Source organism: Protopterus annectens, chromosome 7.part0 (assembly GCF_019279795.1).
Source record: "Protopterus annectens isolate FY-2018-M chromosome 7.part0, PAN1.0, whole genome shotgun sequence".
NCBI classification, from domain to species: Eukaryota; Metazoa; Chordata; order Ceratodontiformes; family Protopteridae; genus Protopterus; species Protopterus annectens.
Genome location: NC_056739.1, coordinates 1,234,149,216 through 1,234,171,039, shown reverse-complemented (window position 1 = coordinate 1,234,171,039; position 21,824 = coordinate 1,234,149,216). Strand labels below are relative to the sequence as shown.

General features: G+C 36.8%; 1 long non-coding RNA gene across 1 annotated transcript in view; it reads right to left on the bottom strand.

The window, feature by feature from the left end:
* Window positions 1–6,246: 6,246 nt before the first annotated feature.
* The window catches only part of LOC122806988, a 143,670-nt gene continuing 128,092 nt past the window's right edge, over window positions 6,247–21,824 (bottom strand). The window contains exon 3 of the long non-coding RNA XR_006365574.1: window positions 6,247–8,798. This is a non-coding gene — a long non-coding RNA (uncharacterized LOC122806988). The remainder of the gene's footprint in view (window positions 8,799–21,824) is intronic.

The window sequence follows — 21,824 nt, the reverse complement described above, 5'->3', positions numbered from 1 at the left end:
TGTCTCTTTGTGATGCCAAATACCACACTACTATTGTGTTCCGTACTTTCTCTTCATATATATATATATATATATATATATATATATATATATATATATATACAATCTGCAGTGGTGGTGCTGCGGTAGCATTGTCGCTTCACAGTAAGACGTTGTCCTGCTCGATTCTCAGCTAGAGCGTCTTCTGTGTGGAGACATGCGTGAATGGGCGTACCTTCTTTGAAGGTTGTGCGTCAGGGCCGGCAACTCGGCATGTAAAAATCTACTGCCAATCATTAGCGGACCGGAGTTCTGCTGTGGCGACCCATAACCGGGAAAAGCCGAAAGACACAACAACAAAAATATATATATATATATATCTACACATACACACACACACGTTTATAATGGATAATTATGGGTAAGTCTGACTGAAATACAAAATATTTAACAAACTCATTGGCAATTACCATTACTTACAAAAAAGTAATCCCAAATATAAACCAATAAGTTACATTTGTGACTGCAAAAAGAAAAACAAAAAAAGGTTTATGTGGGGTGCTTTGCACACCAAACCGTCCTGTGTTTGACTATTACATAATTTGACCAGCTGTACCCCCAACAAAAAAACACCAATGTTTCAGCATCCAATGAAATGTGTGAAGCGATAACTCATTTAACACACACACGGTTTATTTTTTGCTGAGCATTCATCATAAACTAACAGTGACAATTCCCACATTTAAAACATTTGCATAATAAACAGGGCATAAGCCTGTAATGGGTCTGTGTATGCTTTCTTTTTCCTTCTACTCTGCACATCTTTCAAGTGTCCTACACTTTGTGTTTAACATTATTACATTTTTCAAAAGCAGTTAAAGCATCTGATGAGTCTGTGCTTTTTTTTTTTTAATTCTAAAATGGGTTCACTTTCTTCATATCTCATAGTGAAAACATCTCTAGATCTTCTCCCATCTATATCCAGTCTTTCAGAGTGGTTGGGGTATGCCACATATTCCTCGTGGTGTTTATGTGCATATAGCCCTATTTCCTTAAGCTTAAGTCATTAAACTGTGTCTGCATTTATTCATAACACTTTTGTTGTCTTTACTTTCAAAAGGCTTCTTACCATATCTTCTTTAGATCTTCCTAATCTAAATTACCAAGAAATCCATTCTCATAAAATGTTGCATGGATCCTCATGTTCACACCATATAGTTACTTGGCCTGCAGAACAGGTTCCACACCTCTGCCATAAGTATCGAGTCCTTTTTATGGAAAAGGGACTAGTGAAATGGCTACTGCCACTTTTACTTATTCTTCTTTTGCCTTAATCTTTCGTTGTTCCTTTCCCTTTTGATTTCATGTTTAGGGCACTAACAGGAAAAGTAAAAATTAGATTAATTCATGAAGTCAGTGTGAACCTCTACTGAACAATGCCAGTAGCCACTCCCCAATCCTGCTACTATGTAGTATCTTGTAAGCCTTGGCAGATTATGCAACATAATCAAATTAAAATTCCAAATTGTAATGCCAGGTTGTCAACACAACTTTGATTATACCTGTAGCATTACCTACAGAAAGTAGATGAGAAGCCACAATAAACTATAAATCACTGTGACTAGTAAAATAAAAAATAACTGCCATTATTTCTGCCCCTAAACGGAAGAACTGAGACAATGTGGTTTAGTACATCAGTAGGTATTCCTCCATCATAGTGAACTTGGTTTTAATGGGTTAAATTCTGTATACCACATAAAATATTAACATTTACTCTGTTAACACAGACTAATTATTCTCTTACCTATAGCATGCCACATTCCAAAATACAAGAGAAATTAATGTTTCTGCATTATGCACATGAATATGGTATGAAAACCATGGAAATGGATCTATATGTTTTAGTGCATCGGCATGTGTTCTGGAATTATACATTAGTTTAACACATCCTCAAACTTTTGCACTAATGATGTCTGTCACGGTATTGTTGATGTGTTGCATGGGTAGGTACTTCACAATATTGTTCATTCAGATCATGGCTGAAAATGGTCCAGTTAGCAAAAGTTAAATAAATAAATTTCATGTAGAACCTTGTTTACAATTCTTATATGAACTTTGGCAGCACAGACGAATGCTACATGGTGATGTGCATTTTCAGTTTGTTTTCCATAACACAAAACAGTACCATGCACCTCCCCTTGGCACAGTCTGTTACATTTAGTTATATTAATTTAAGAACATGAAGTATCTTAAACTAATTTAATTCAAGTACAGAAGCAGTCTCAGCAGAAAAAAATCTAACTCAGTGCATTAATAACAATGTTCATAGCAAACTAAAATTTCTAGACTGGTATTCACTGTAGTGCCATACACATGAAATAGTCATTAAACACAGAAATAACATGGTACATATATATTTTTTTATTTTTGGACTAAACTTACTTTTATTTAGATGGGTCTCCCTGCCACATTCAGGTCTAAATGGGGCCTACTGTTTGTTTAATGTCTTTCGGCTTTTCCCAGTTAGGGGTCGCCATAGCGGAACTCCGGTCCGCTAATGATTGGCAGTTGATTTTTACGTGCCGAGTTACTGTTTGGAAAGACACATATCAAACAGTACTGCATCAGAACACAGCAGATTTTAAACTCTGTACTAAATGTAGTTGAAATATACACCCAAATGTGTGTTTTAGGTTTAACTCTGTAGGGAACAGCAGTGACTTCCCTTGTATAAGAATATGTTGCTTAGTAGTCCCCCTCGGTAAACAAAAACAAACCGCATAATTTTCCAAGAGAGCAGCAGGATAATCAAATGTTTATGCTGTGTCTCAGACTTGTATGTACTCTATTATTTGTTTCATTAGCAATAGCTAAGTCTCTGATGTTATTGTTCAGCGGGCAGCATTTCTTGCTCACTGTGTACTTTACTACTAATTGCATCTAGGCCATGATACTGATATTGATATTAATGAGTATTTTAACAGATGTTTGTCTCTACAACCATTCATTAAGGGCGATATTCATAGTCATTAACACAAATGCATTAGAGAACTCAGGACCAAGCACAGATGGGCACAGCTGAGCCATGGTTCATAGAGGTCGTTTTCACCAATTTGTGGTGTCCTCAGATGTAGTTATGTAAATGAGTAGGTAATAAGATGGTAATGAAAAGTGACGTAAATGTTTTTATGCAAATTAATGTTATTTTATGCCATTTGCAATTTATAGTCAGTTTCCCTCCCTTTCCCACTCTTGTCACATATGCAGTATAAAAAGCAAAGCCTCACCAAATGTATCAGAGTTGAAATTGGCAAAAATGCTATCTCTTGCAATGGGCTTTGCTATTTCTAAGTCAGAGTTGCTTGTCTTGACCGGGCCAAAACTGTTTACACCCAGTGGTGCTCCCACAAAGGAGGAGGAAATATGTGCAAAGAATTACTCATTACTCATTATAACTTTGACAATCGAGAAATCCTTGACAGGTTTAGAGTTTACAAGGATATTACAAGGATCTTAGTGGATGTGTTTGACCCCCATAGGGGTACCAGAGGAATGTATGGACTTCTTTTCCCTGTGAACACCAAAGTATGTATAACCCTGAGTATACTTGGTATGGAGACCTTCCAGAGACAGTTTAGGAACACTTTGGGGATCTCACAGACTTCTGCTTCAAGGAGTTCCTGGATGTAGTCTTGGCACATGTGGATCTGCGCATCTATTTCCTGATGTAGCAACCTCTCCTTTGACCACCACATATCCACTGTGGTCAGAAAGTCCTTCTATGCAGCACATCTCATTACCAAGGGTTTTGCATCCAGGAAGAAAGAGGTCATTATCTCTCTCTACTCTTCCCTCATTAAGCCAGTCATAGAGTATAATGCCCCATTTGGCATGCACCTCACTCGACACATGCAACAGCTGGAAAGGCCACAAAAGTACCTCACAAAGAGGATCCTAGGCCTTAAACATGTCCTACACAGACAGACTCAAAAAACTCCAGCTATTCTCTGTCTCGTGTCATCTAATAAGAGGCAATCTCTGCTTGACTTACAAAGCCATGTGTGACCCAGCTCTGTTGCTAATGCTACATCTAAAGAAATCCCAGTCCCTCTGCACCACACACTCTAGAGACCTCAACCTCATTACCAGAATCAACAGAGCATGCTGGAGGGACAAGTTCATAACCCAGAGACTGCCCATGCTCTGGAATACAATTCCCATACATGTCAAGCAGAGTACCTCACTGGCCCTCTTCAAGAGAAATATTGATGAGTGGATGGGAAATCGAACGTTCACCCCGGGGATCACTCCAGTGGCTCTACTTGATAGAGGCACTGGGAACTAACGTCGGGCGGCATGATGCTAGGGCACTTCTATGGGCTAGGCTTGTAAAGGCTCCAGGGCCATTAGCCTTGTACACACCTATGAATCTATGTTACCTCAGGACCAAGCTCAGACTATGCATGCCTTTTATGGGACGGCACATTTCCCTGAGGTACTTGGTGCAATAGATTGCACCCGTGTAGCAATTAGGGCCCCTCCTGGTTCACAGGGTGAGTAGTACCGCAATAAGAAGGGCTTCCATTCCATCAATTGCCAGGTAGTGTGTGATGCATAGGGATGCATCACCAATGTCTCTGCCTAGCATCCTGACTGTGCACATGATTCCTGTATATGGCACACTAGCTCACTTTAACATCTCTTCCTGCATGGTAGGATGCCCACTGATCATCTTGTTCGTAAGTTAAAAAAAAAAAAATTCAAGTAAGTAGTTATACATATGAAACATAATTGGTGTAAATTAATCTGTATTTTCTTATTTTGTCTCCTATTCCCTTTATTTCTTTTTTTTTTTGATCTTCCCTCACATGTCTCGACAGTCCCTTGTCCTCTTTCCCAGGTAAAACTGGGTCCATCTTGACTCTGGTAGGTCTGAACCAGTGTACGAAGGAGGCTGCAGCTGATGCCTGGTGTGCCACCATGCTTTGCATCAGTGAAGCCATGGCATTATCCCTACTCTCTGCCACTTCAAAGTAGTGCTTGAAATCTTCACACAAACCCTGTAGGACTATTACTAGCTGACTGTTGCATTGATTTGAGCCCTAACTATGCCGACGGTCAATTTTCTGTTGTGTATCCAATGCTTTATGTGTTTTTAACACCTCTTTGTAATGTTGTCACAGCAGGCAATGTAGCCTCAGACTGGCTGCCTTCATCCTCAAACTGTTCTTCTGCACGTGGAGCCACTTGTGTAAACGTGCATGTCTGATCCTGGTGTATAAACATGAGTGGGATGTCACCCTGTCATTACACTGGGAGGCTGCCTGCCACTTCCCTCAGGGTGTCCCGTAAATACAACTACATCATCATCATCATCATCGTCAGCAGCATCACCCATTCTACTGCTGACTTCATCCATATTTAATAGTGCAGCTGAACTATTTGTGTCTGATACTGAGTCTGCAACAGCGTATGGTATAGCATGCTTACAGGAGAGGGGACAATTACCATGCAGTCTGCCTTAATTTTCATTAGCTATTGATGTACAAGGCTGACCTAATAATAATTAACTGTGATGTGTTTAATTACAACACTGTTTGTCACCATTCAGTGTTAAACATTTAAAAGGTGTATACTTTAAACCAACCTTCAAGAGCTGATGAATGCAAATGCTGCTGCAGACTTTGGTTTGATGAAATAGTGTCCACAACACCTCTAATTATTACAGTATCACCACCTGTATCATAGTCATCCCCATGGATGGATAGAGGGTATTCATCATCTGGTGTTCGCTTAATAAGATTTGAAGGATCCCCACCCCATCCCATAGTGGTCCTGGAAATTGCATTCAGCCTGGCCTAGCTTCTAGCACATCCTACCATATCAGTTGGCCTTTTCTTGTACTGTGCCAGAGATCTGTTTCTGCCTCCAACTACATTAATTTCAACAACTACTTGACTCCATGCTTTGCTCCTCTTGACATTTCTGGCCCCCTTTACCAAACAGCAGCTTGCCGTATATCCTAAGTACTGCCACGAGTAGACGATTTTCCTCATGGTTAAAGTTATCATGTCTATGCTTGAATCCCTTATTGACCATCTGTACTACACAGGAAACAATAAATAAAAAAGTGCTATGGTCAGACACTTGCCACAGTACTGTCTGCATGACATCAGCAGTTAAACTATAAACCTCTGGCCTGCTTTTCCTGCCACCAACACAAATACATAAATAAGCAAACAGAAATGTGATTTCAAAGTGCACAACTTCATTTTATTCTGTACTGATGGAAGTAATTACACCTACATTACAACGCAGTACTGCCATTACCAGGTATTCCGCCCTCAGAGTGACAGCAGTAACACAACATTTTCACTACACATTCTGCATTTATGTCTTCTGCACTGTATACATTCTCAACTGCAATAGCCATTTCTCAGATTTATGGACAATAACAAGGTTATGCAGTGAAGCATTGCTTACTTAGAACATTTTCAGTGAACATAACCACAAACAACTTGCAAGCACTTTGGCATAATTAACCAGTCATTCAATGTTATGTTTAAATGCATAATACAGTTCAAAATGCATTGCAACTGACATTTAAAACATTAAGACAGCAACTGTTAAATGGTCTGTTAATAGCTATTAATTAATTTATAAACATTTTTTTACTTTTTCATGTCTGAGGTATCCTAAGTAATTTGCCACCTATCTCGGCTATTCACAAATCAGTATGGTACACCTTAACTTTGCAGCATTAATTCAGGCTGATCTACAAGTTTAGTATGAAAATTAGCCTAATGTATATGGTTATCTATGAATTGAAATATAATGCAAACATGTTACAAAGTACATCGGTATATTCCAGATTTTAGCCAATTGTGAACACATGTGACACATTACAAGAATAAATCTGAAAAGCCATGGATGCACTGCAGACATTTACCACCTTTGCAGCAGTCCACAGCAATTCCAAGCTGTTCGCAGCCACAGGCTATTTGGCCAAAACTAACCAATACAAAGATATGCTGGTAAAACTCAATATGTAGTCCTCTTAATGTCAGTCTGTCATGAATCTAAAGGCTAATCTATGGTCATCTAAGTCTGTATGTCACATCTGAACAAATAATCCATATCCAAAAGTCCAAGAAGTACTTCATAATATTAGTATTGACATTTCTTACTCCATTACCTATTTAAAAAAAAGAACTAGGCCTAACTTCACTACATGAAACCGCATGCTGCTAAACTCAGACATAATGATAATGTAAATGTTATGAAGAAATATTACTGGCAAAACTAACTGCTATAGATAAACATAGAAATAATCCATTAGTAACTGTATGGTCTGGTAAGTGCTTCTCTTTAAGAAAAAAAGTGCGAGACAAATCAGTTTTGGTTACACCAAACCTGCCAATGTTATCAATACCTGGTCTAATGAGCATGCTAATAATTTAAGGTTTGGTCAAGTTGATGTCACACTCAACAGGGAGTGGTTCTAACCCAGCATAATACAGTCATCACTTTACATTCCTCATTCTGGTTCTGGCTCTTCCTATGATGGCAGCACCTGTGAAGGCACAAGGCCATACTCCTGGCTGGTTTGAGAAAGAGAAATGAATCATGCTCTATCTTTTGCATGACTCCTACCTGGAGAAGATCCAGGCATGCATGTGTACCAGTAAGTGGAAGAAAATAGATATCTGGCAGGAGCTAGGTAATGACCTGTCATCCTTGACACACATAACCCACTCCAGTCAGCAGTGTTGTCAGAGGCATGATGACTAGAAAAACTGTAGTGCTAACCAGTTGGCCACGACTGTTGACCAGGTTAGGGTGAGAAGGCCAGAGTTCTACAGTTAGTACAATTTTTAATCCACATATAGCTGTATGTATAAAACACAAAAGGGGGCTAGAAAAAATTCTCCAAGTACATGTACTTCAACAGTCAGATATCTTTACCTGCAAATATGTACTTCAGGTAACATTCTGAAATTCATAAAGAAATAGGAATACCATTTTTGTACTCAGACATCCATCTGTTCATGACAGAGAGAAAATACTGCTGTGTACCAAGTTATAGTAATAAATGAACATGTCAATAAAGAACATGAAAACAGGAATTTCTACAGGTAACTGTAAATGTATAAGTAATATTCGAATATCAGTAATGCTGACTGCATGTACTACAATTATGAAATAACACTTGCAGTTACAGATGTAAAGACTTGTGTAGCACTGCATTGACCTTTCTGAATTATTTCAAGAAGACAGTCTTTGTGAAAAGTAACTAGAGATCAGTAAATGAATTGCTGAACTTACTTGTTGTTCATATGCACTTTTTGCTGCACGTACAACATTGCTGAAATGACACTCACCACACATTAATCAGACTGACTGCTGGGGGAGGGTAGTTGGGGTTACTTTGCCGAAATATTGAGAAGCACATAACTTTTCAGAGAATAAGCTGTTTTACTTCACTAATGTACAATGCAGAAAAGGAAATTCACACTTCCTTGAACTGTTACATTTCAGCATTTGCAGTTCAGGTTTTCCACAGAGTGCTACATGCATTTTTTAAAACAAAAGACACACCTGCATAAGTACTTCATTAGTACCTACACACAATGCAATATATTTAACTACTGAAATTTTATAATACACACATGTATGCATTCAACAGTTACAATCAGACAGGATAAGACAAAGAAATTCTTGCAGGGAATATAAGACATATTGTGTATGAAATACAGGTCAACAAGATCAACCTTCTCTGTTGTACTTCTAGCGAGGAAAAGATCCACTATAACTCCCAACTGGAAAAGAAAAGAACAAAGAGGCTGGTGGAAACTTTTGGTAAGAGTAACAAGGTATTTATTACTTAACTAAGCACAGTAAAATTATTACACATAATTCAAGGTAGCATAAACAGTAATATAGCAATAGTTTTAAAACCGATTTTAGTGGTAACCCTGCAAACAACTGTTGTTATTCCATTGCAGCTGAAAGAAATGCAAATGAAGACTGGAACAGATACACAAAGAATGTCATACTGTCATTTTTAACCATGACTAACTGTAGTACTTAGTGATTTATTTCATGTTTGATGCCTGTGTAGTGCAAAATGTCTTTGAAAAGTACAGAATTGACACTCAAAACCCCACCAATAGAAAACATCCCTTGATATTTCAATTTATCTCAAGTGTCCATAAAGAATACTCTTACACAATCTTCCTAGTTACACAAGCACTTCCTTAATTATTACCCCCAAATTGTATACATAAGCACTTCCCATACACAAGTTTACTTCAATAAAGTTATTTTTTCCACTGGTTTATTGAGTTGTCACCTTGCATTACAACAGTACTGTGTGGATTTATTGTACTTTTTCTGTTTTGTCTCTCCCTAAACCTTTTTTCTCTTTTTTAACTTGTTCTGCTCGTATGTTTCTTATTCCTTTGTTGTTTTGCTTCTTTCCCATTTTTATTTTATACAGGTTCAAATCCCTCAGAAGCAGACTAGAAATTTACTTTCCAGGTCAGGGAAGAGATCACCCTCTGCCCATCCAGCAATGTCCTCACAGGGTCGGAGTGGAGGCGCCTGTCCAGTAGGCAGTCTGGCACGTGGCATACTGGCAAACATCAATGAATAGGGGCTTTGTAGTTTGTTTTAGGATGTCCTGCTAGAGGTAGTGCACAGGAGAATTCAGCCAGTTGAAGCCTCTTTTCAGTGTGTAGAAGACACACTCACCTAGTTGTTGCCAACCACTGTGCTAACATAGGCCCCTACCCCCTCAACACTGGGGACCTCCACTGCAACACCATTTGACAATGGGCATGTTTGAGGCTCTGTGGACTGGGTACACAGCTGAGACTTCCCACCCACACTACCCTCATACAAAAAAAAGTTTGAAAAATGGGGGGTCTATCCCCCAATATAAACATAGTGCCCACCACCTTTCACCTCCCTCAGCTCAAAGCCTCTTGATGTTTCCCTTGTGTGTTCACTGCTTTGTTTTGTCTCCCTTTTTTGCAATCAGTCCTATCACTCTAATTCGATTCTTTAATGAAATCATCAGGGTATCCACAAAATGATTCCTGAATATGAAAAATGTATAACCCCTTTACTTTTTTTAAGAAATTCGTTTAGCTGCTACACAGTTTGTAGTTTTGCTGTAATATTTTCAGCATGACTGCACTCAGCCATGGTTGCCCATGGTATGCCAAGGAGCAAACCATTTATAATTCCATGAAATACTTCACACATATGGAAAGACGAACTTTGTACACATTATACATTTCCAAACAATGGGGATGATTATAAAAACTGCTTTCCTTTTCATAATCAATGCAATTGTATCATGCAGATCTTATCTGCATATCCACATAGCACTGCTTGCTCAGCCTCAGACTACAAATATCACTCATTCTCTCTCTCTGACTTTCACACCTGAAAAGGAGCATAAACCAAAAAGACAAAAGTTGCTGAAGATGTCTCTTTAAAGGAGTCTAAAAAACCCTAAACAACAAAAAATTGAAAATTGATGCAGCATTTACATTCCAAGATTAAAAAAAAATCCTTTCCAAGAAGCATTAACAAATGTTGCTGATAGAGTCATCCAAAATTAAATATTCTGTATAACTGAATTGAGATTATGGCTAGCACTAGAATATAGTTAGGAAACTGGACTATATCCAAAGGTTCTTTCTAAGTCAGGGAATAGACAGGGCTAAAAGTCAGGGAATAGACAGGGCTACATTTGTTCAAATTTTGTTGAGGAATGAGGTGAAATTCTAAATATATTATCCGGTGGCCTTATCAGGTATGAATGGCTCACAAAGATATCCGAATACCCAGTGCTGCTAATCTGCAGCTGAAGCCTCAGCTTTGCACAAAGTAAATCAAGCATTCACTGCCCAATTCATTAAACCCTACATGGTTCATTTACACTGTGTGTGTATTGTGCCACAATGCGCACACAGTAGACAGCCGTGCAAACACGGTAAATAGCATGGCATGCTAATTACAACATAAGCAGCTGAATTGTATGCTAATCAAATCCAAGATGGAGCAGCTATTCATCAAGCTATAAAGCAACCGTGTAGACTCATTGCTGGTTTTCCCTGCAAATTCCAAAACCTATTGGAATACAGCCATAGAAAGAATATTAGGGGTTGCTATTGCTTTAATGCATGTGTATGTGCAACAGGCTGAAGTCTATGATGCTGCTGCTGATGGTCCAAGCCTAAGAAGAAGATGACTTTTCAGACCCTGTTTAACTTACCACAATCTGCATAACATTGAAATTGTAGAGTGCTACAGGGTAGAAAGAGACACACTACAGGAACTCTGCAATCTCTGCCGTCCTCAACTCAGACCCAGGGCAAACAGAGGGGAACCCATACCAGTGAAGACAAAGGTATGTGTAGCATTTCGAATTGTAGCTACAAGACCCTTTCAGAGACTAACAGGGGACATGCTGGGGGTGTCACAGGCATCAGCATCCACGATTCTCCCTCAATTTCTTAATGCTATGCTCCAACATACCAGTGACCACATATATTTTCCCTCTACTCCTGAGGACAGGACCACAAATATGCAGGAGTTATACTCAGTAGTACACTACCCTGAAGTCCACAAAATGAAGCATCTTTTCAGGCAAAACAATAAAGCCCTGAGCAGGGCAAGCTTAGAAAATTGTGAATAAAAACCCACAGATGGCTCAGCACACTTCAGTTCACTTTATTCCACAGAAACACAGAACATTAACACTCCACCATACGTTTTTGTTTTAAAAATCACTTCCTCAGATGTGGGCTGTTCAAACTACTAGTGCATTTATACCATTCACTTAATTCCATTGAGTAGGTTAATGAATTAATTGAAAGGTTAATTTAGTTTAAAACCAAAAAATGTTCTTGTTACATCTCTCTGTGTTGCAAGAATTAAAACACATTTAATGTTACAATGATTGATGAATAAATATGTAGAAATAAAAATATGTTTTAAATAAAAATCCTTAAAACACTTGACTACAAAGAATGAATTATAAAGTTAAAATACCATTAAAACACATTTAGTAGGACTCAATGGTTAAAATTACTAACTTGAATATTTGCTTTAAATGAACTTGATGCTCCATCTAGTGTATGAATCATGAAATGACAGGTATTATAAAAACTGCATTGTAAACCAAAGGCAAATTGTACAGCCTCACTCAGTTAAAAGAACGTTAAAAACAGGAAAGTATAAGGGAAAAATAAGTTCACTTCCCTGAAGTACTAGGTGCCATAAATTGTACAAATATAGAAATTAAGGCACTACCCAGGGAACAGGGATGAGTCTACATAAATAGAAATGGCTTCCACTCTATTAACTGCCAAGTCATGTGTAATGCCAAGGGAATCATCTTGAACGTGCATGCTATCAACTCAGGCAGTTAGCATGACTCACATATCTGGCACACCTCCCAACTGTATCAGATGTTCACTAGGGGTGATATCCCACAGGGTCATTTACTGGGGGGATACAGGTTGTGCACTGGAACCGTGGCTGATGACACCTATCAGAAATGCACACACACCCGCTGAAGAATGCCATAATGAGGCACACATTCAAAACCAGAAATATCATAGAGCATGTGTTTGGGCTGCTGAAGTTGTGGTTTCAGTGCCTAGATACATCTGGGGGAGCCTGCAGTACAATCCATGTACATGTACTGAAATATTCACCTTATGTGCCCCATGCTACATATCATCATCCTGAGAAAGCTGCTTCAGCAGGATCAATAAGGGGAAGGGACACACATCCCATCACTAATGGCAAGGTCACCACAGCCACAAGCAGGTGAGGTGTCAGAGGGGGAACCATCAGCTGCTGTGGGTGTAGGCAGGTATAGGCATGCTCAATATGCCCTCGCATTGGCTAAGAGGTAATGCATAGCACACTCACTCATCACCTAAGGGGCTAAAACCTTCCTCTTACACATGTGCATATAGTAACATTGATGCCAGACAATGCGCACAACCTTTACCTACCCATGTAATGGCTGTGTACTGCTAACATCAGACAGTCAGCCCTGAAATAAAACTGTTGCAACTGCTACATTTACAAGGTAGGTGCAGAACCTGGTGTATACTGTGTAATAATACGAATGAATGGCATATCCTTGCATGTTGTTACTTGGGTGGGTGATTTGTACAGAAATGACTTTACAACATGTGACAGCAGAGACTTATGTGACTATATGTGTCTTGCATCAGGTAGTAGGCCTCAGGCATCAAAGATACACAAAGATACACACAGTAATACCTCTCAAAAGTACTGATGGTTATCTAATGTCCTCAGTTTAGCACCATACTTTTGTACTGGAAAATCATTAATGAGAGAAGTTAGAAAGTAATGAGACACAGTTCAATTTCAGACTTCACATCCCTCACAAGATCATTAACAATACTGATGCAAAAATGCTTGATTCTATCGGCTGTCTAACTTTCTAAGACCAAAATACATCAAAGGTACAATTAGCAAAACAACAAAACAAAAGCAGATATACTAAGGACTAAGTCAGCTATGCAGCCTGAGCATCAGACAGGGATTTTATGTATCCCTGAATCCAAAATATAGAAAACAAGGATATAGTACAGCTATCATCACTTGCACAGGGTGGGGGGGGGGCAGGAACCCTAGGCTGGCACAAAAGGTCAGTGAGTGTGTGTGAGTAAGAAAGAGAAGCAGGCAGACATTTGGATAAAGTAACGAATAGCCAGTAAGACAAAATGAGCTTTAAGCTTCACAGCTGAACCACGTAACTGTTGTGTATGTGCCTGTATGGGTCCTCCAGGTGAAATTGATGTGTGAGTGCCTGCATGAACACAGCCAAGCTCTGTGCTAGCTATATGTCTTGGTATGTCTGACAGGTGTTCATCACTGCCATACCCAACCATGAAAACTGGCTCTGCCAGGAGTTGCACTGGCATGTCCACACGCATGGTCAGATGAACTGCTGCTACCTGAATGTGACTGAAGTCTGCTGGATGAGCTCCCCTTATGTGGATGCCCATGACCATGACCCCATGGCCTGCCATGTCTGGATGTGGACACCTCAACTACTGACAGAGCAGTGGAAGTAGTGTCACTATGGGAGTGTGATCGGGCATGGCCACATTGGCTAACATCAGATGATGTGACTGACCAATGCCTAAGAGGATCCCGTCCCCCTTCCACCAGATGTTCCATCACAGACACTGCCCGTTCCAACATGTCATTCATCTGATCCACTGAATCAGCAATATGGTGGAGGCAGTCATGCATGCAGTCTGTGCCACATCTACAACCCTAAGTATTTCTCTGGAGGACCTCTGGGAACATGCCTGTGCTTCCATGACAGCCCTAAACATGCATCAAGTGGCATGGGAAGATGCACCTGTATCAGGTGGAGGATGGACAGCATGCCTCCTGCGAGCACCACTAAAAATACTCCTGCATGGCACCTCACCCACACTTTGGCTATGGCCAGAGTCAACAGGTACTGAAGCCGCAATAACCACACTTCCTTGATCAAGTGTCTCACCCTCCACCTGTCCAATATCTGAGGGTTCACTGGAATGGATTGGCATAAGCCTACTGGTTGTGTCTGATGGAATTACAGGGGATGGCTGAATGTCAACCTCAGTGTCAGATTCAACCTCTGCACCCCCCTACTGTGCCTCTGTTTGGCCGCCACCACTATCATCAGCAGATACTCTGGTAAGAGTCCTACACTTCCACTGTCAGGATGACCTGTGATAATAAGCAACAAACACAGGGATAAAAATGAAGAGCTACACTACCACGGTCAAATGTATGCTAACAAATTAACAGTGGTGCCACTACCACAGACAGTACAGCAATACACTTAACAGTCCTGACACCCACATCACACATATGGATAAAATTATATATTTTTTAAACTGCTCATCACCACTGACAAAGAAGATATTTGGCTACCATGTGCAGTAGATGCTCTGCTTCCCATGGACAATGGTCTTGGAAGAAGTTAAGCAGAAGTTAAGGACAACATCATCACAATTAATAGTAACCCAGAGGGCTATAACTTTTTTCCCTTTATATATCCATTAACTATACTTTCAACAAGGACTTGGATGGAAGTCCAACCTAAGCCCATGTGTAAATCAATCAGAATGTGTTGTTAACTGTTGTAATCTACAAGTCACCCCCCCACAAACAAATGTATTGTTAAATAGAAAAAACTTACTAATGTCAATATTTTACGATACAAGAGTATTTAGCACTTGGGATACATAAGCCTACCTGGAATCTCCTCCTGGGGCATGTTTTTTTTTTCCTCAAATATTTTTTTTATTTTTAATTAAAATAATATTTACATACTATTTTTCAATATCATTTTAAACAACTATATACAATATTTACAATAGCCTGACTTTCAATTATATACACTGCATGTTATTAAATATAGAATTAACAGATCAGTTATCAGAGCTATTGATTATTGCAGTGTGTCCAACAAATATATAACTTTCTTCCAAGGATTATTTACCAATGGCCTGGTATAGATTCGTAGTTCTTTGATTTTTATTTTCATCGATGCAGTTGTCTTCAGTAAAGGGTAGAATTCTTCCAAGGTTGAGGGTGTATTTGAATTCCACCTTCTTGTTACGCATTTCCTAGATATAGCAAGTACTGTCCATAACAAATACATATTTGTCTTATTCAGGTAGGGACCTTCATTTACATTTAGTATAATCAATACTTTAGTTAAGGTAAAGGATTCATTAAATAAAGCTTGTAAAAAATGATTGATTCCATTCCAATGTGATTTAATTGTATTACATTCATAAAAAACATGAATCCAGTCTGCTTTATTTGATTTTTCACACCTCCAGCAAAAACCATTTGTATTAGTACTGATCTTTTTAATTCTATCTGGTGTTAAAAAAGCTCTATGTAAGTATTTGCAGTTAAATATTTTCAGTACTGCGTGTTAGAGATGTAATTAACTGATAGTAAGATGTTAAGTTTTAATTTCTTCTGTTAACTGCAGTGACTGACCTTTATATAGATTTGAAATGGAATTTTTCTTTTCACAACTATTATATATAAATTCATACAGAAAACGTATTAGATTTGGAAGATCTTTAAATGAGGACTTATTAATTAATCTGCATAAATCTTTAGTGTACATTAGAATGCTTTGTAAGGTTAACAGTCCTGTGTTGGAATATTGTAAGCAGTTTTTATCATATGTATATCTAAAACATTTAATTTATTTACACATTGAAACCAGCATAAGAATCCATTTTGTTCCCAGGAGGTTATTGTTTCCCTCTATATTTTGTGAGGAAAGTTCTTAGTGATGGTAAATGGAGTTAAAAGGTCAAACCAAAGTTTTAGATCTATGCATTGATAAGTTTCCTAAAAGAACTGATGTAATGATTAATCAGTGTTGTTTTAGAAGGTTTTGTTATATTATATTGTATACTTATGCATAGTATGTACCAGGGTTTGTTTCATTTGTCTACTATTAACATTTTTTAATATATTAAATTAATTTGTTAATATAGCCGTTGTTAATTCTTTCCAGTTGTCAAAATAATTTGGATTTATCCAGTCTATTGTAGTTTTAAGCACAGATGCTTTTATATATGTTTCTATTTCTGGGAAGTTCAATCCTCCTTGTTTCCAGGGTCTAATGTGATGAGTTAGAGCTACTCTATTCTTTTTGGGATACCATAAAAATTTTATTAAAAATTAGTTCATTTCTTTAAGAATGCATCTTTCAGGAATTAACTGTACTGCTAATGCTACATATAGTACTTTTGGCAATAAGACCATTTTTATTAATTGCAATCTGTCTTCAAAAGTTAATATAATTTTGTTCCACTTTTCTATATATATATATTTTTATTGTTTCAATAATGTTTTTATAATTTATTAACATTGTTTCATTTATATTTTTGCATAACACTATGCCTAAATAATTTAGCATAAGTTCTTGTTTTCCTATGATGGACTTATCTGTAACTTGTAGTTCTTTTTTATTATTTAAAAATAGAAATTTTGATTTTGATCTATTAAAGTGTAGACCTGAAATCTAATAAAATTTCTCCATTACTTCTTCTAGCTCTCCTAATGACTCTCTGGAATTTGATAGGGTTAATAAAATATCATCAGCAAAAAGCATTATTTTAGATATGTACTAGTCATAGATTTCTATTCCTTTTATTCTTGGATTATTGCGTATTATTTCTGCAAGTATTTCTATAGCCAAAGCAAATAAAATAGGAGAAAGGGGCATCTTTGTTTAGTACCTTTCATTATACAGATAGATTCTGAGGTGAAAGGACCTAATTTAATGTAGGCTAAGTTATTAATATATATGTTTTATAGTAATAAGATGAAGGGAGGAGGAAATTCAAATAATGCTAAAGTTTTAAATAGATATTCCCAGTTGAGGGAATCAAAGGCCTTTACTATGTCTAATCTGATTATAAGTGTTTCTCTATCTCCTTTATTCACATAATCTCTAACAGTAAGTATCCTTTTAATATTATCATGTGTGCCTGTTATATAAAAATCCAGTTTGATCATTAATTGTCTTTGAAAGTGGGATTTTCATTCTGTTAGCTAGGATTGACATGAATATTTTGTAATCATTATTCAGTAATGATATAGGACTGTATGAGGTGCAAAGATCTGATGGTTTATTATCTTTTAGAGTTGGTGTTATGAGAGAATATTTCCATGAGGGTGGTATTTTTGCTTCTGACTGGACTTCTAGCAAAGTTTTATGAAAAGGGAGATTACTGTTGAAGGGAAGAGTTTGTAAATTTCCATAATTATACCATCTATCCCTGGAGCTTTGTTAGATTTACTTTCTTTTATCTTGTCAACAATTTATTTGTAGGATATAGGTTTCTGTAGGTATAGTTTTAAGTTTTCTGGATTTTTGTTATATTGATAAGGTTTGTATCTAAGTTTATTTGGTTGGTATCTAAATCTTCTTTTTTAAAGTGTTCCATATAGTGGAACCAAAATGCTTCAAGGATGTCTCCTATATCTGATACGTTTTCCCTTTCTTTTCATGATATATACTACTAACGTTATTTGCTTTAGATTGTATTTTAATTAGTGTAGATAAGTTATGTAGATATCTGGGGGAGGTGGCTAATGAGTTTATTTTGAATTTTTCCAAGGCTAGACAAGTTTTGTGTGTTAGAATTTCATTAATTACTCTATTTCTTTTTTACGTCTGAACAATTCTGATTTTTATTTAGATTTTGCCGTCACTAGGCTGGTTTGCAAGTCTAATTATTCAGATTCCCATTCTCTGACTTTGTTTTTGTACCAGCTAAGGGTCTTGCCAAATAAATACACTTTTAATGAGTCCCAAACCATGACTCTACTGATTTCTGTTGTATTATTAATTTCAAGAAATAATTGTAGTTCTGACAACATCCAGGGTCTAAATTCTTTAATTTTCATGATATATGATGGGATTAAAGGTTTAAACTCTATTTGGAGCTTCATTATCAGAGAGTCATGATCTGAGAAGGGGCATGGAACTACTGAGAAGTTAAGGATTTTTGTTTGTAAATCTTGAACTACGAATAATTTGTCTATTCTGGTTTGTGTTCCAAATCTATGGTCTTTATGGGAAAATAATATGGATTTATCATATTTTAGTTTAAAAGTGTCTATTAAATGAAATAAATCAATCCATCTTTTTAAGGATTTTGAAATAGTTGCTATGCAAAAAGACTTCTTGGTGGTTTCAGAAGCTTCTAAGGTACAATTAAAGTCTCCTCCCAGTATAAGAGTTCCTTTATAATTGTTGGAAATAAAATCTTGGTGTTTTTTTTAACAGTTCCTGCTGCAATTCCTGGGAACCAATATAGATTAGCTAAGGTCCATATTCTGTTATTAAATTTAGCTATAAAAACGCTAGTAGACCTTCTTTATCTTCATATTTATAAATAACTTTTGGAGTGATTGTGTTTTTCTTCCAGAGAACTGATACTCTTTTTGTCTTTGTTCTATAGGAGGATTGAGTTAAGATTGTATAGTCCTTAGGGTTCCAAATAAAGCTATTATTAGTCTTAAAATGCATTTCCTGGAGAAATACTACTTGTGCCTTATTTAGATTTAAATATTTTAGTAAGTTTGATCTTTTATTTGCATTATTTAAGCCATTAGTATTTAATGATAAGAATGTTAAATCCATTTCAAGTTATTGTTGGAAGAAACTTTTTGCTTCTTTTTTTTTAATTTTCATTATAGTAGTTATACCATATCCTCTGATAACATTGAATGTTATTTTTATGTGTGTAAACTTGGGAATATTATTTAATGCTTTTTCTTCTTTAAATACAAGTAGAGTAAAATTCTGGGAAGGCTTTAAAAAAGTACTTCTATAAAACATTAATTCTAAAGTTTCAAATACAAGTAAATATGAATTTCCCATTAAGCATGGAATGAAAGTCATTCCTAATCCAATAGATAAAGATAGATCTATTGGATTATCACTCATACCTTTAACCAACAATATCAACTGAGCTGCATATGCTAAATTATTATATGGAGAATTTTCTTAAAAGAGATATGAAATTATATATTATTCTATTATTGTTCTATAATATTTTATATATCAGGATGGAATTGATATTTAGACTGATGTTTCAAATAAATAACTTGTCAGTTGCCAATTGAATTAGTTTAGAATGTATGGTAAGTGCAAATATAGCATGTTGCAAAAATAATTTGCATTTTTTGTGTGCTCTAGAGCCTGTCATATGCAAGTGACATATATAATGTAGCATATATAGAGCCTATAGCTTATGGATTCAGGTTGTTAAAGTAAGTTATGCTTATCAATCAGGCAGTTTCATTTAAATTCACAAGTAATTTAGGGACATTTCAGTTGAGTTTCCAGGAATGTGTAGTCCAGTGTGAGTAACTGAGTCCACTTTTCCTCATAAACATATGTCACAATTCATTAAACTAAGCAGAGTCTAACATCTGTCTAATAATCATTATAAAGACAAAGAATAGTAATTTCCTATCTCTTCAAACTTTCTGATATCGCAAAATGTTGGCAATAAGCTGTTTTAACTGGAAGACTAAAACATTTCAATACTTCCCTGTGAATATATATTTTTACTTTTACTGTAGTGTCAAGAACTGTCTTTGAAATCTATGCATTACTTCACTTCTTTCAAGTCATTCATTTTACAGTTCAGATCATATTTTGTCAAAATGTCAATAGCATTTCAAGGGCACATTTAATATTTAAACTGATATTTTAAATGAATAGCTATCAGTTACCAAGTCAGTTTGTACAGAGTGTGAGGTAACTGCAAAGATAACATGTTGCAAAAAGTAATATGTATCTTTTCATATGCTCTAGAGACTGACAATATCAAGTAACATATAAAATGAAACTTATACACTGCAGACAGCTTGTAAAATCAGCATGTTAAACTGAGTAATACTCCCTATGCTGTGGAACAAAATCCCGGTACATGTGAGGCAGAGCACCTCGCTGGCTTTGTTCAAGAGAAATCTTGACCAATGGATGGGAGATCGCAGATATACCCCAGGGATTATCTCAGTGTCACTGCTTGACAGAGGCACAGCAAAATAATGGGCATAGTATCCTCCAAACTAAAGGGGTGGCGAAAGCCACAAAACTCTGGGCTAGGCTTATAAATGCCCTTAGGCAGATAGCCTAGTATGAACCTATGAACCTATGAACTACATTTAAGTGCACATGTAGTTTGGGAACATTTCAGTTGTGTTTCCAGGAATATGTAATCCTATAAGGATAAATCATAAAATATTTACAAATAGTCCTATTATGTATTTGTTTTACCTTGCTTAGGTTGTTTTCATTTTAATAGCTAATCAACATTACTTTTTCTTATTATTTATCTGTGAGGCTAAATGCACTTCGCAGGTTCACAGTGTCCTTAGAAACTGTAGCAATTGTTTACTGTTGCTATGGCAACACAAATAAAATGCGAAGAAAGCTTCACTTCTCTTAACCAACAGTACATTTTTCACTCCTTTTTTTAATATATTTTTTAATACTAAAAGGAAATAATTCAAAGGACATATATACATGAATGGAACATTTCAGAGTTAATCACGAACATGTCCCCAATCCCAATAAGCATAACAGTGACTATCATTAATCTAATAAATATTGGGTACTTACGTATTATCGCAACCACATTTTCGCTGTAATACCGCTTGCTTCCTCATGCACAGATGTAAACATTGATGCTGCCTTTATGTCAATAAATGTGTTTTCCTTCACATTGAAAGGTTGTTTTAGGCAGGGGTATCGTGGAAAATGGTGCAGATCATGTTTTTGGTGTACTTATGCTGTTTGCGCTCACCGCTTTTTGATCAGTAATGCACTGATAAGCCGTCGAAATGTACTCACATGTCAGCACTGATAATGGTACCAGTAAAGAATAAAAGGGTTAAGGCTTGTCACCGCATTCCCTGCCATCACCCTTATTATAAACTGTATGCTGCAAAGTTTGACAGCTTTTTTTTTCTTTTGGTCTTTTTATTTTGTTTTTTTTTTGTTGTAGCTGTCGAGAAGTAGTAGACAAGTGGACAACTGTCAGCGTGTGAGTCTATTACATTTAGTGGCTCATGGCTTGAGATATGGAATGTGTGTTACACATAACTGCTGTGGAAAATGTATTTCCAGTGACAAGATGTCAGGGAAATGGCATAGCTTGAAACAAGCAGTCGTTCCTTACATGTTATACTGTCTTTCCTACCTAAACAATGATTTTTAATAAAGTTAA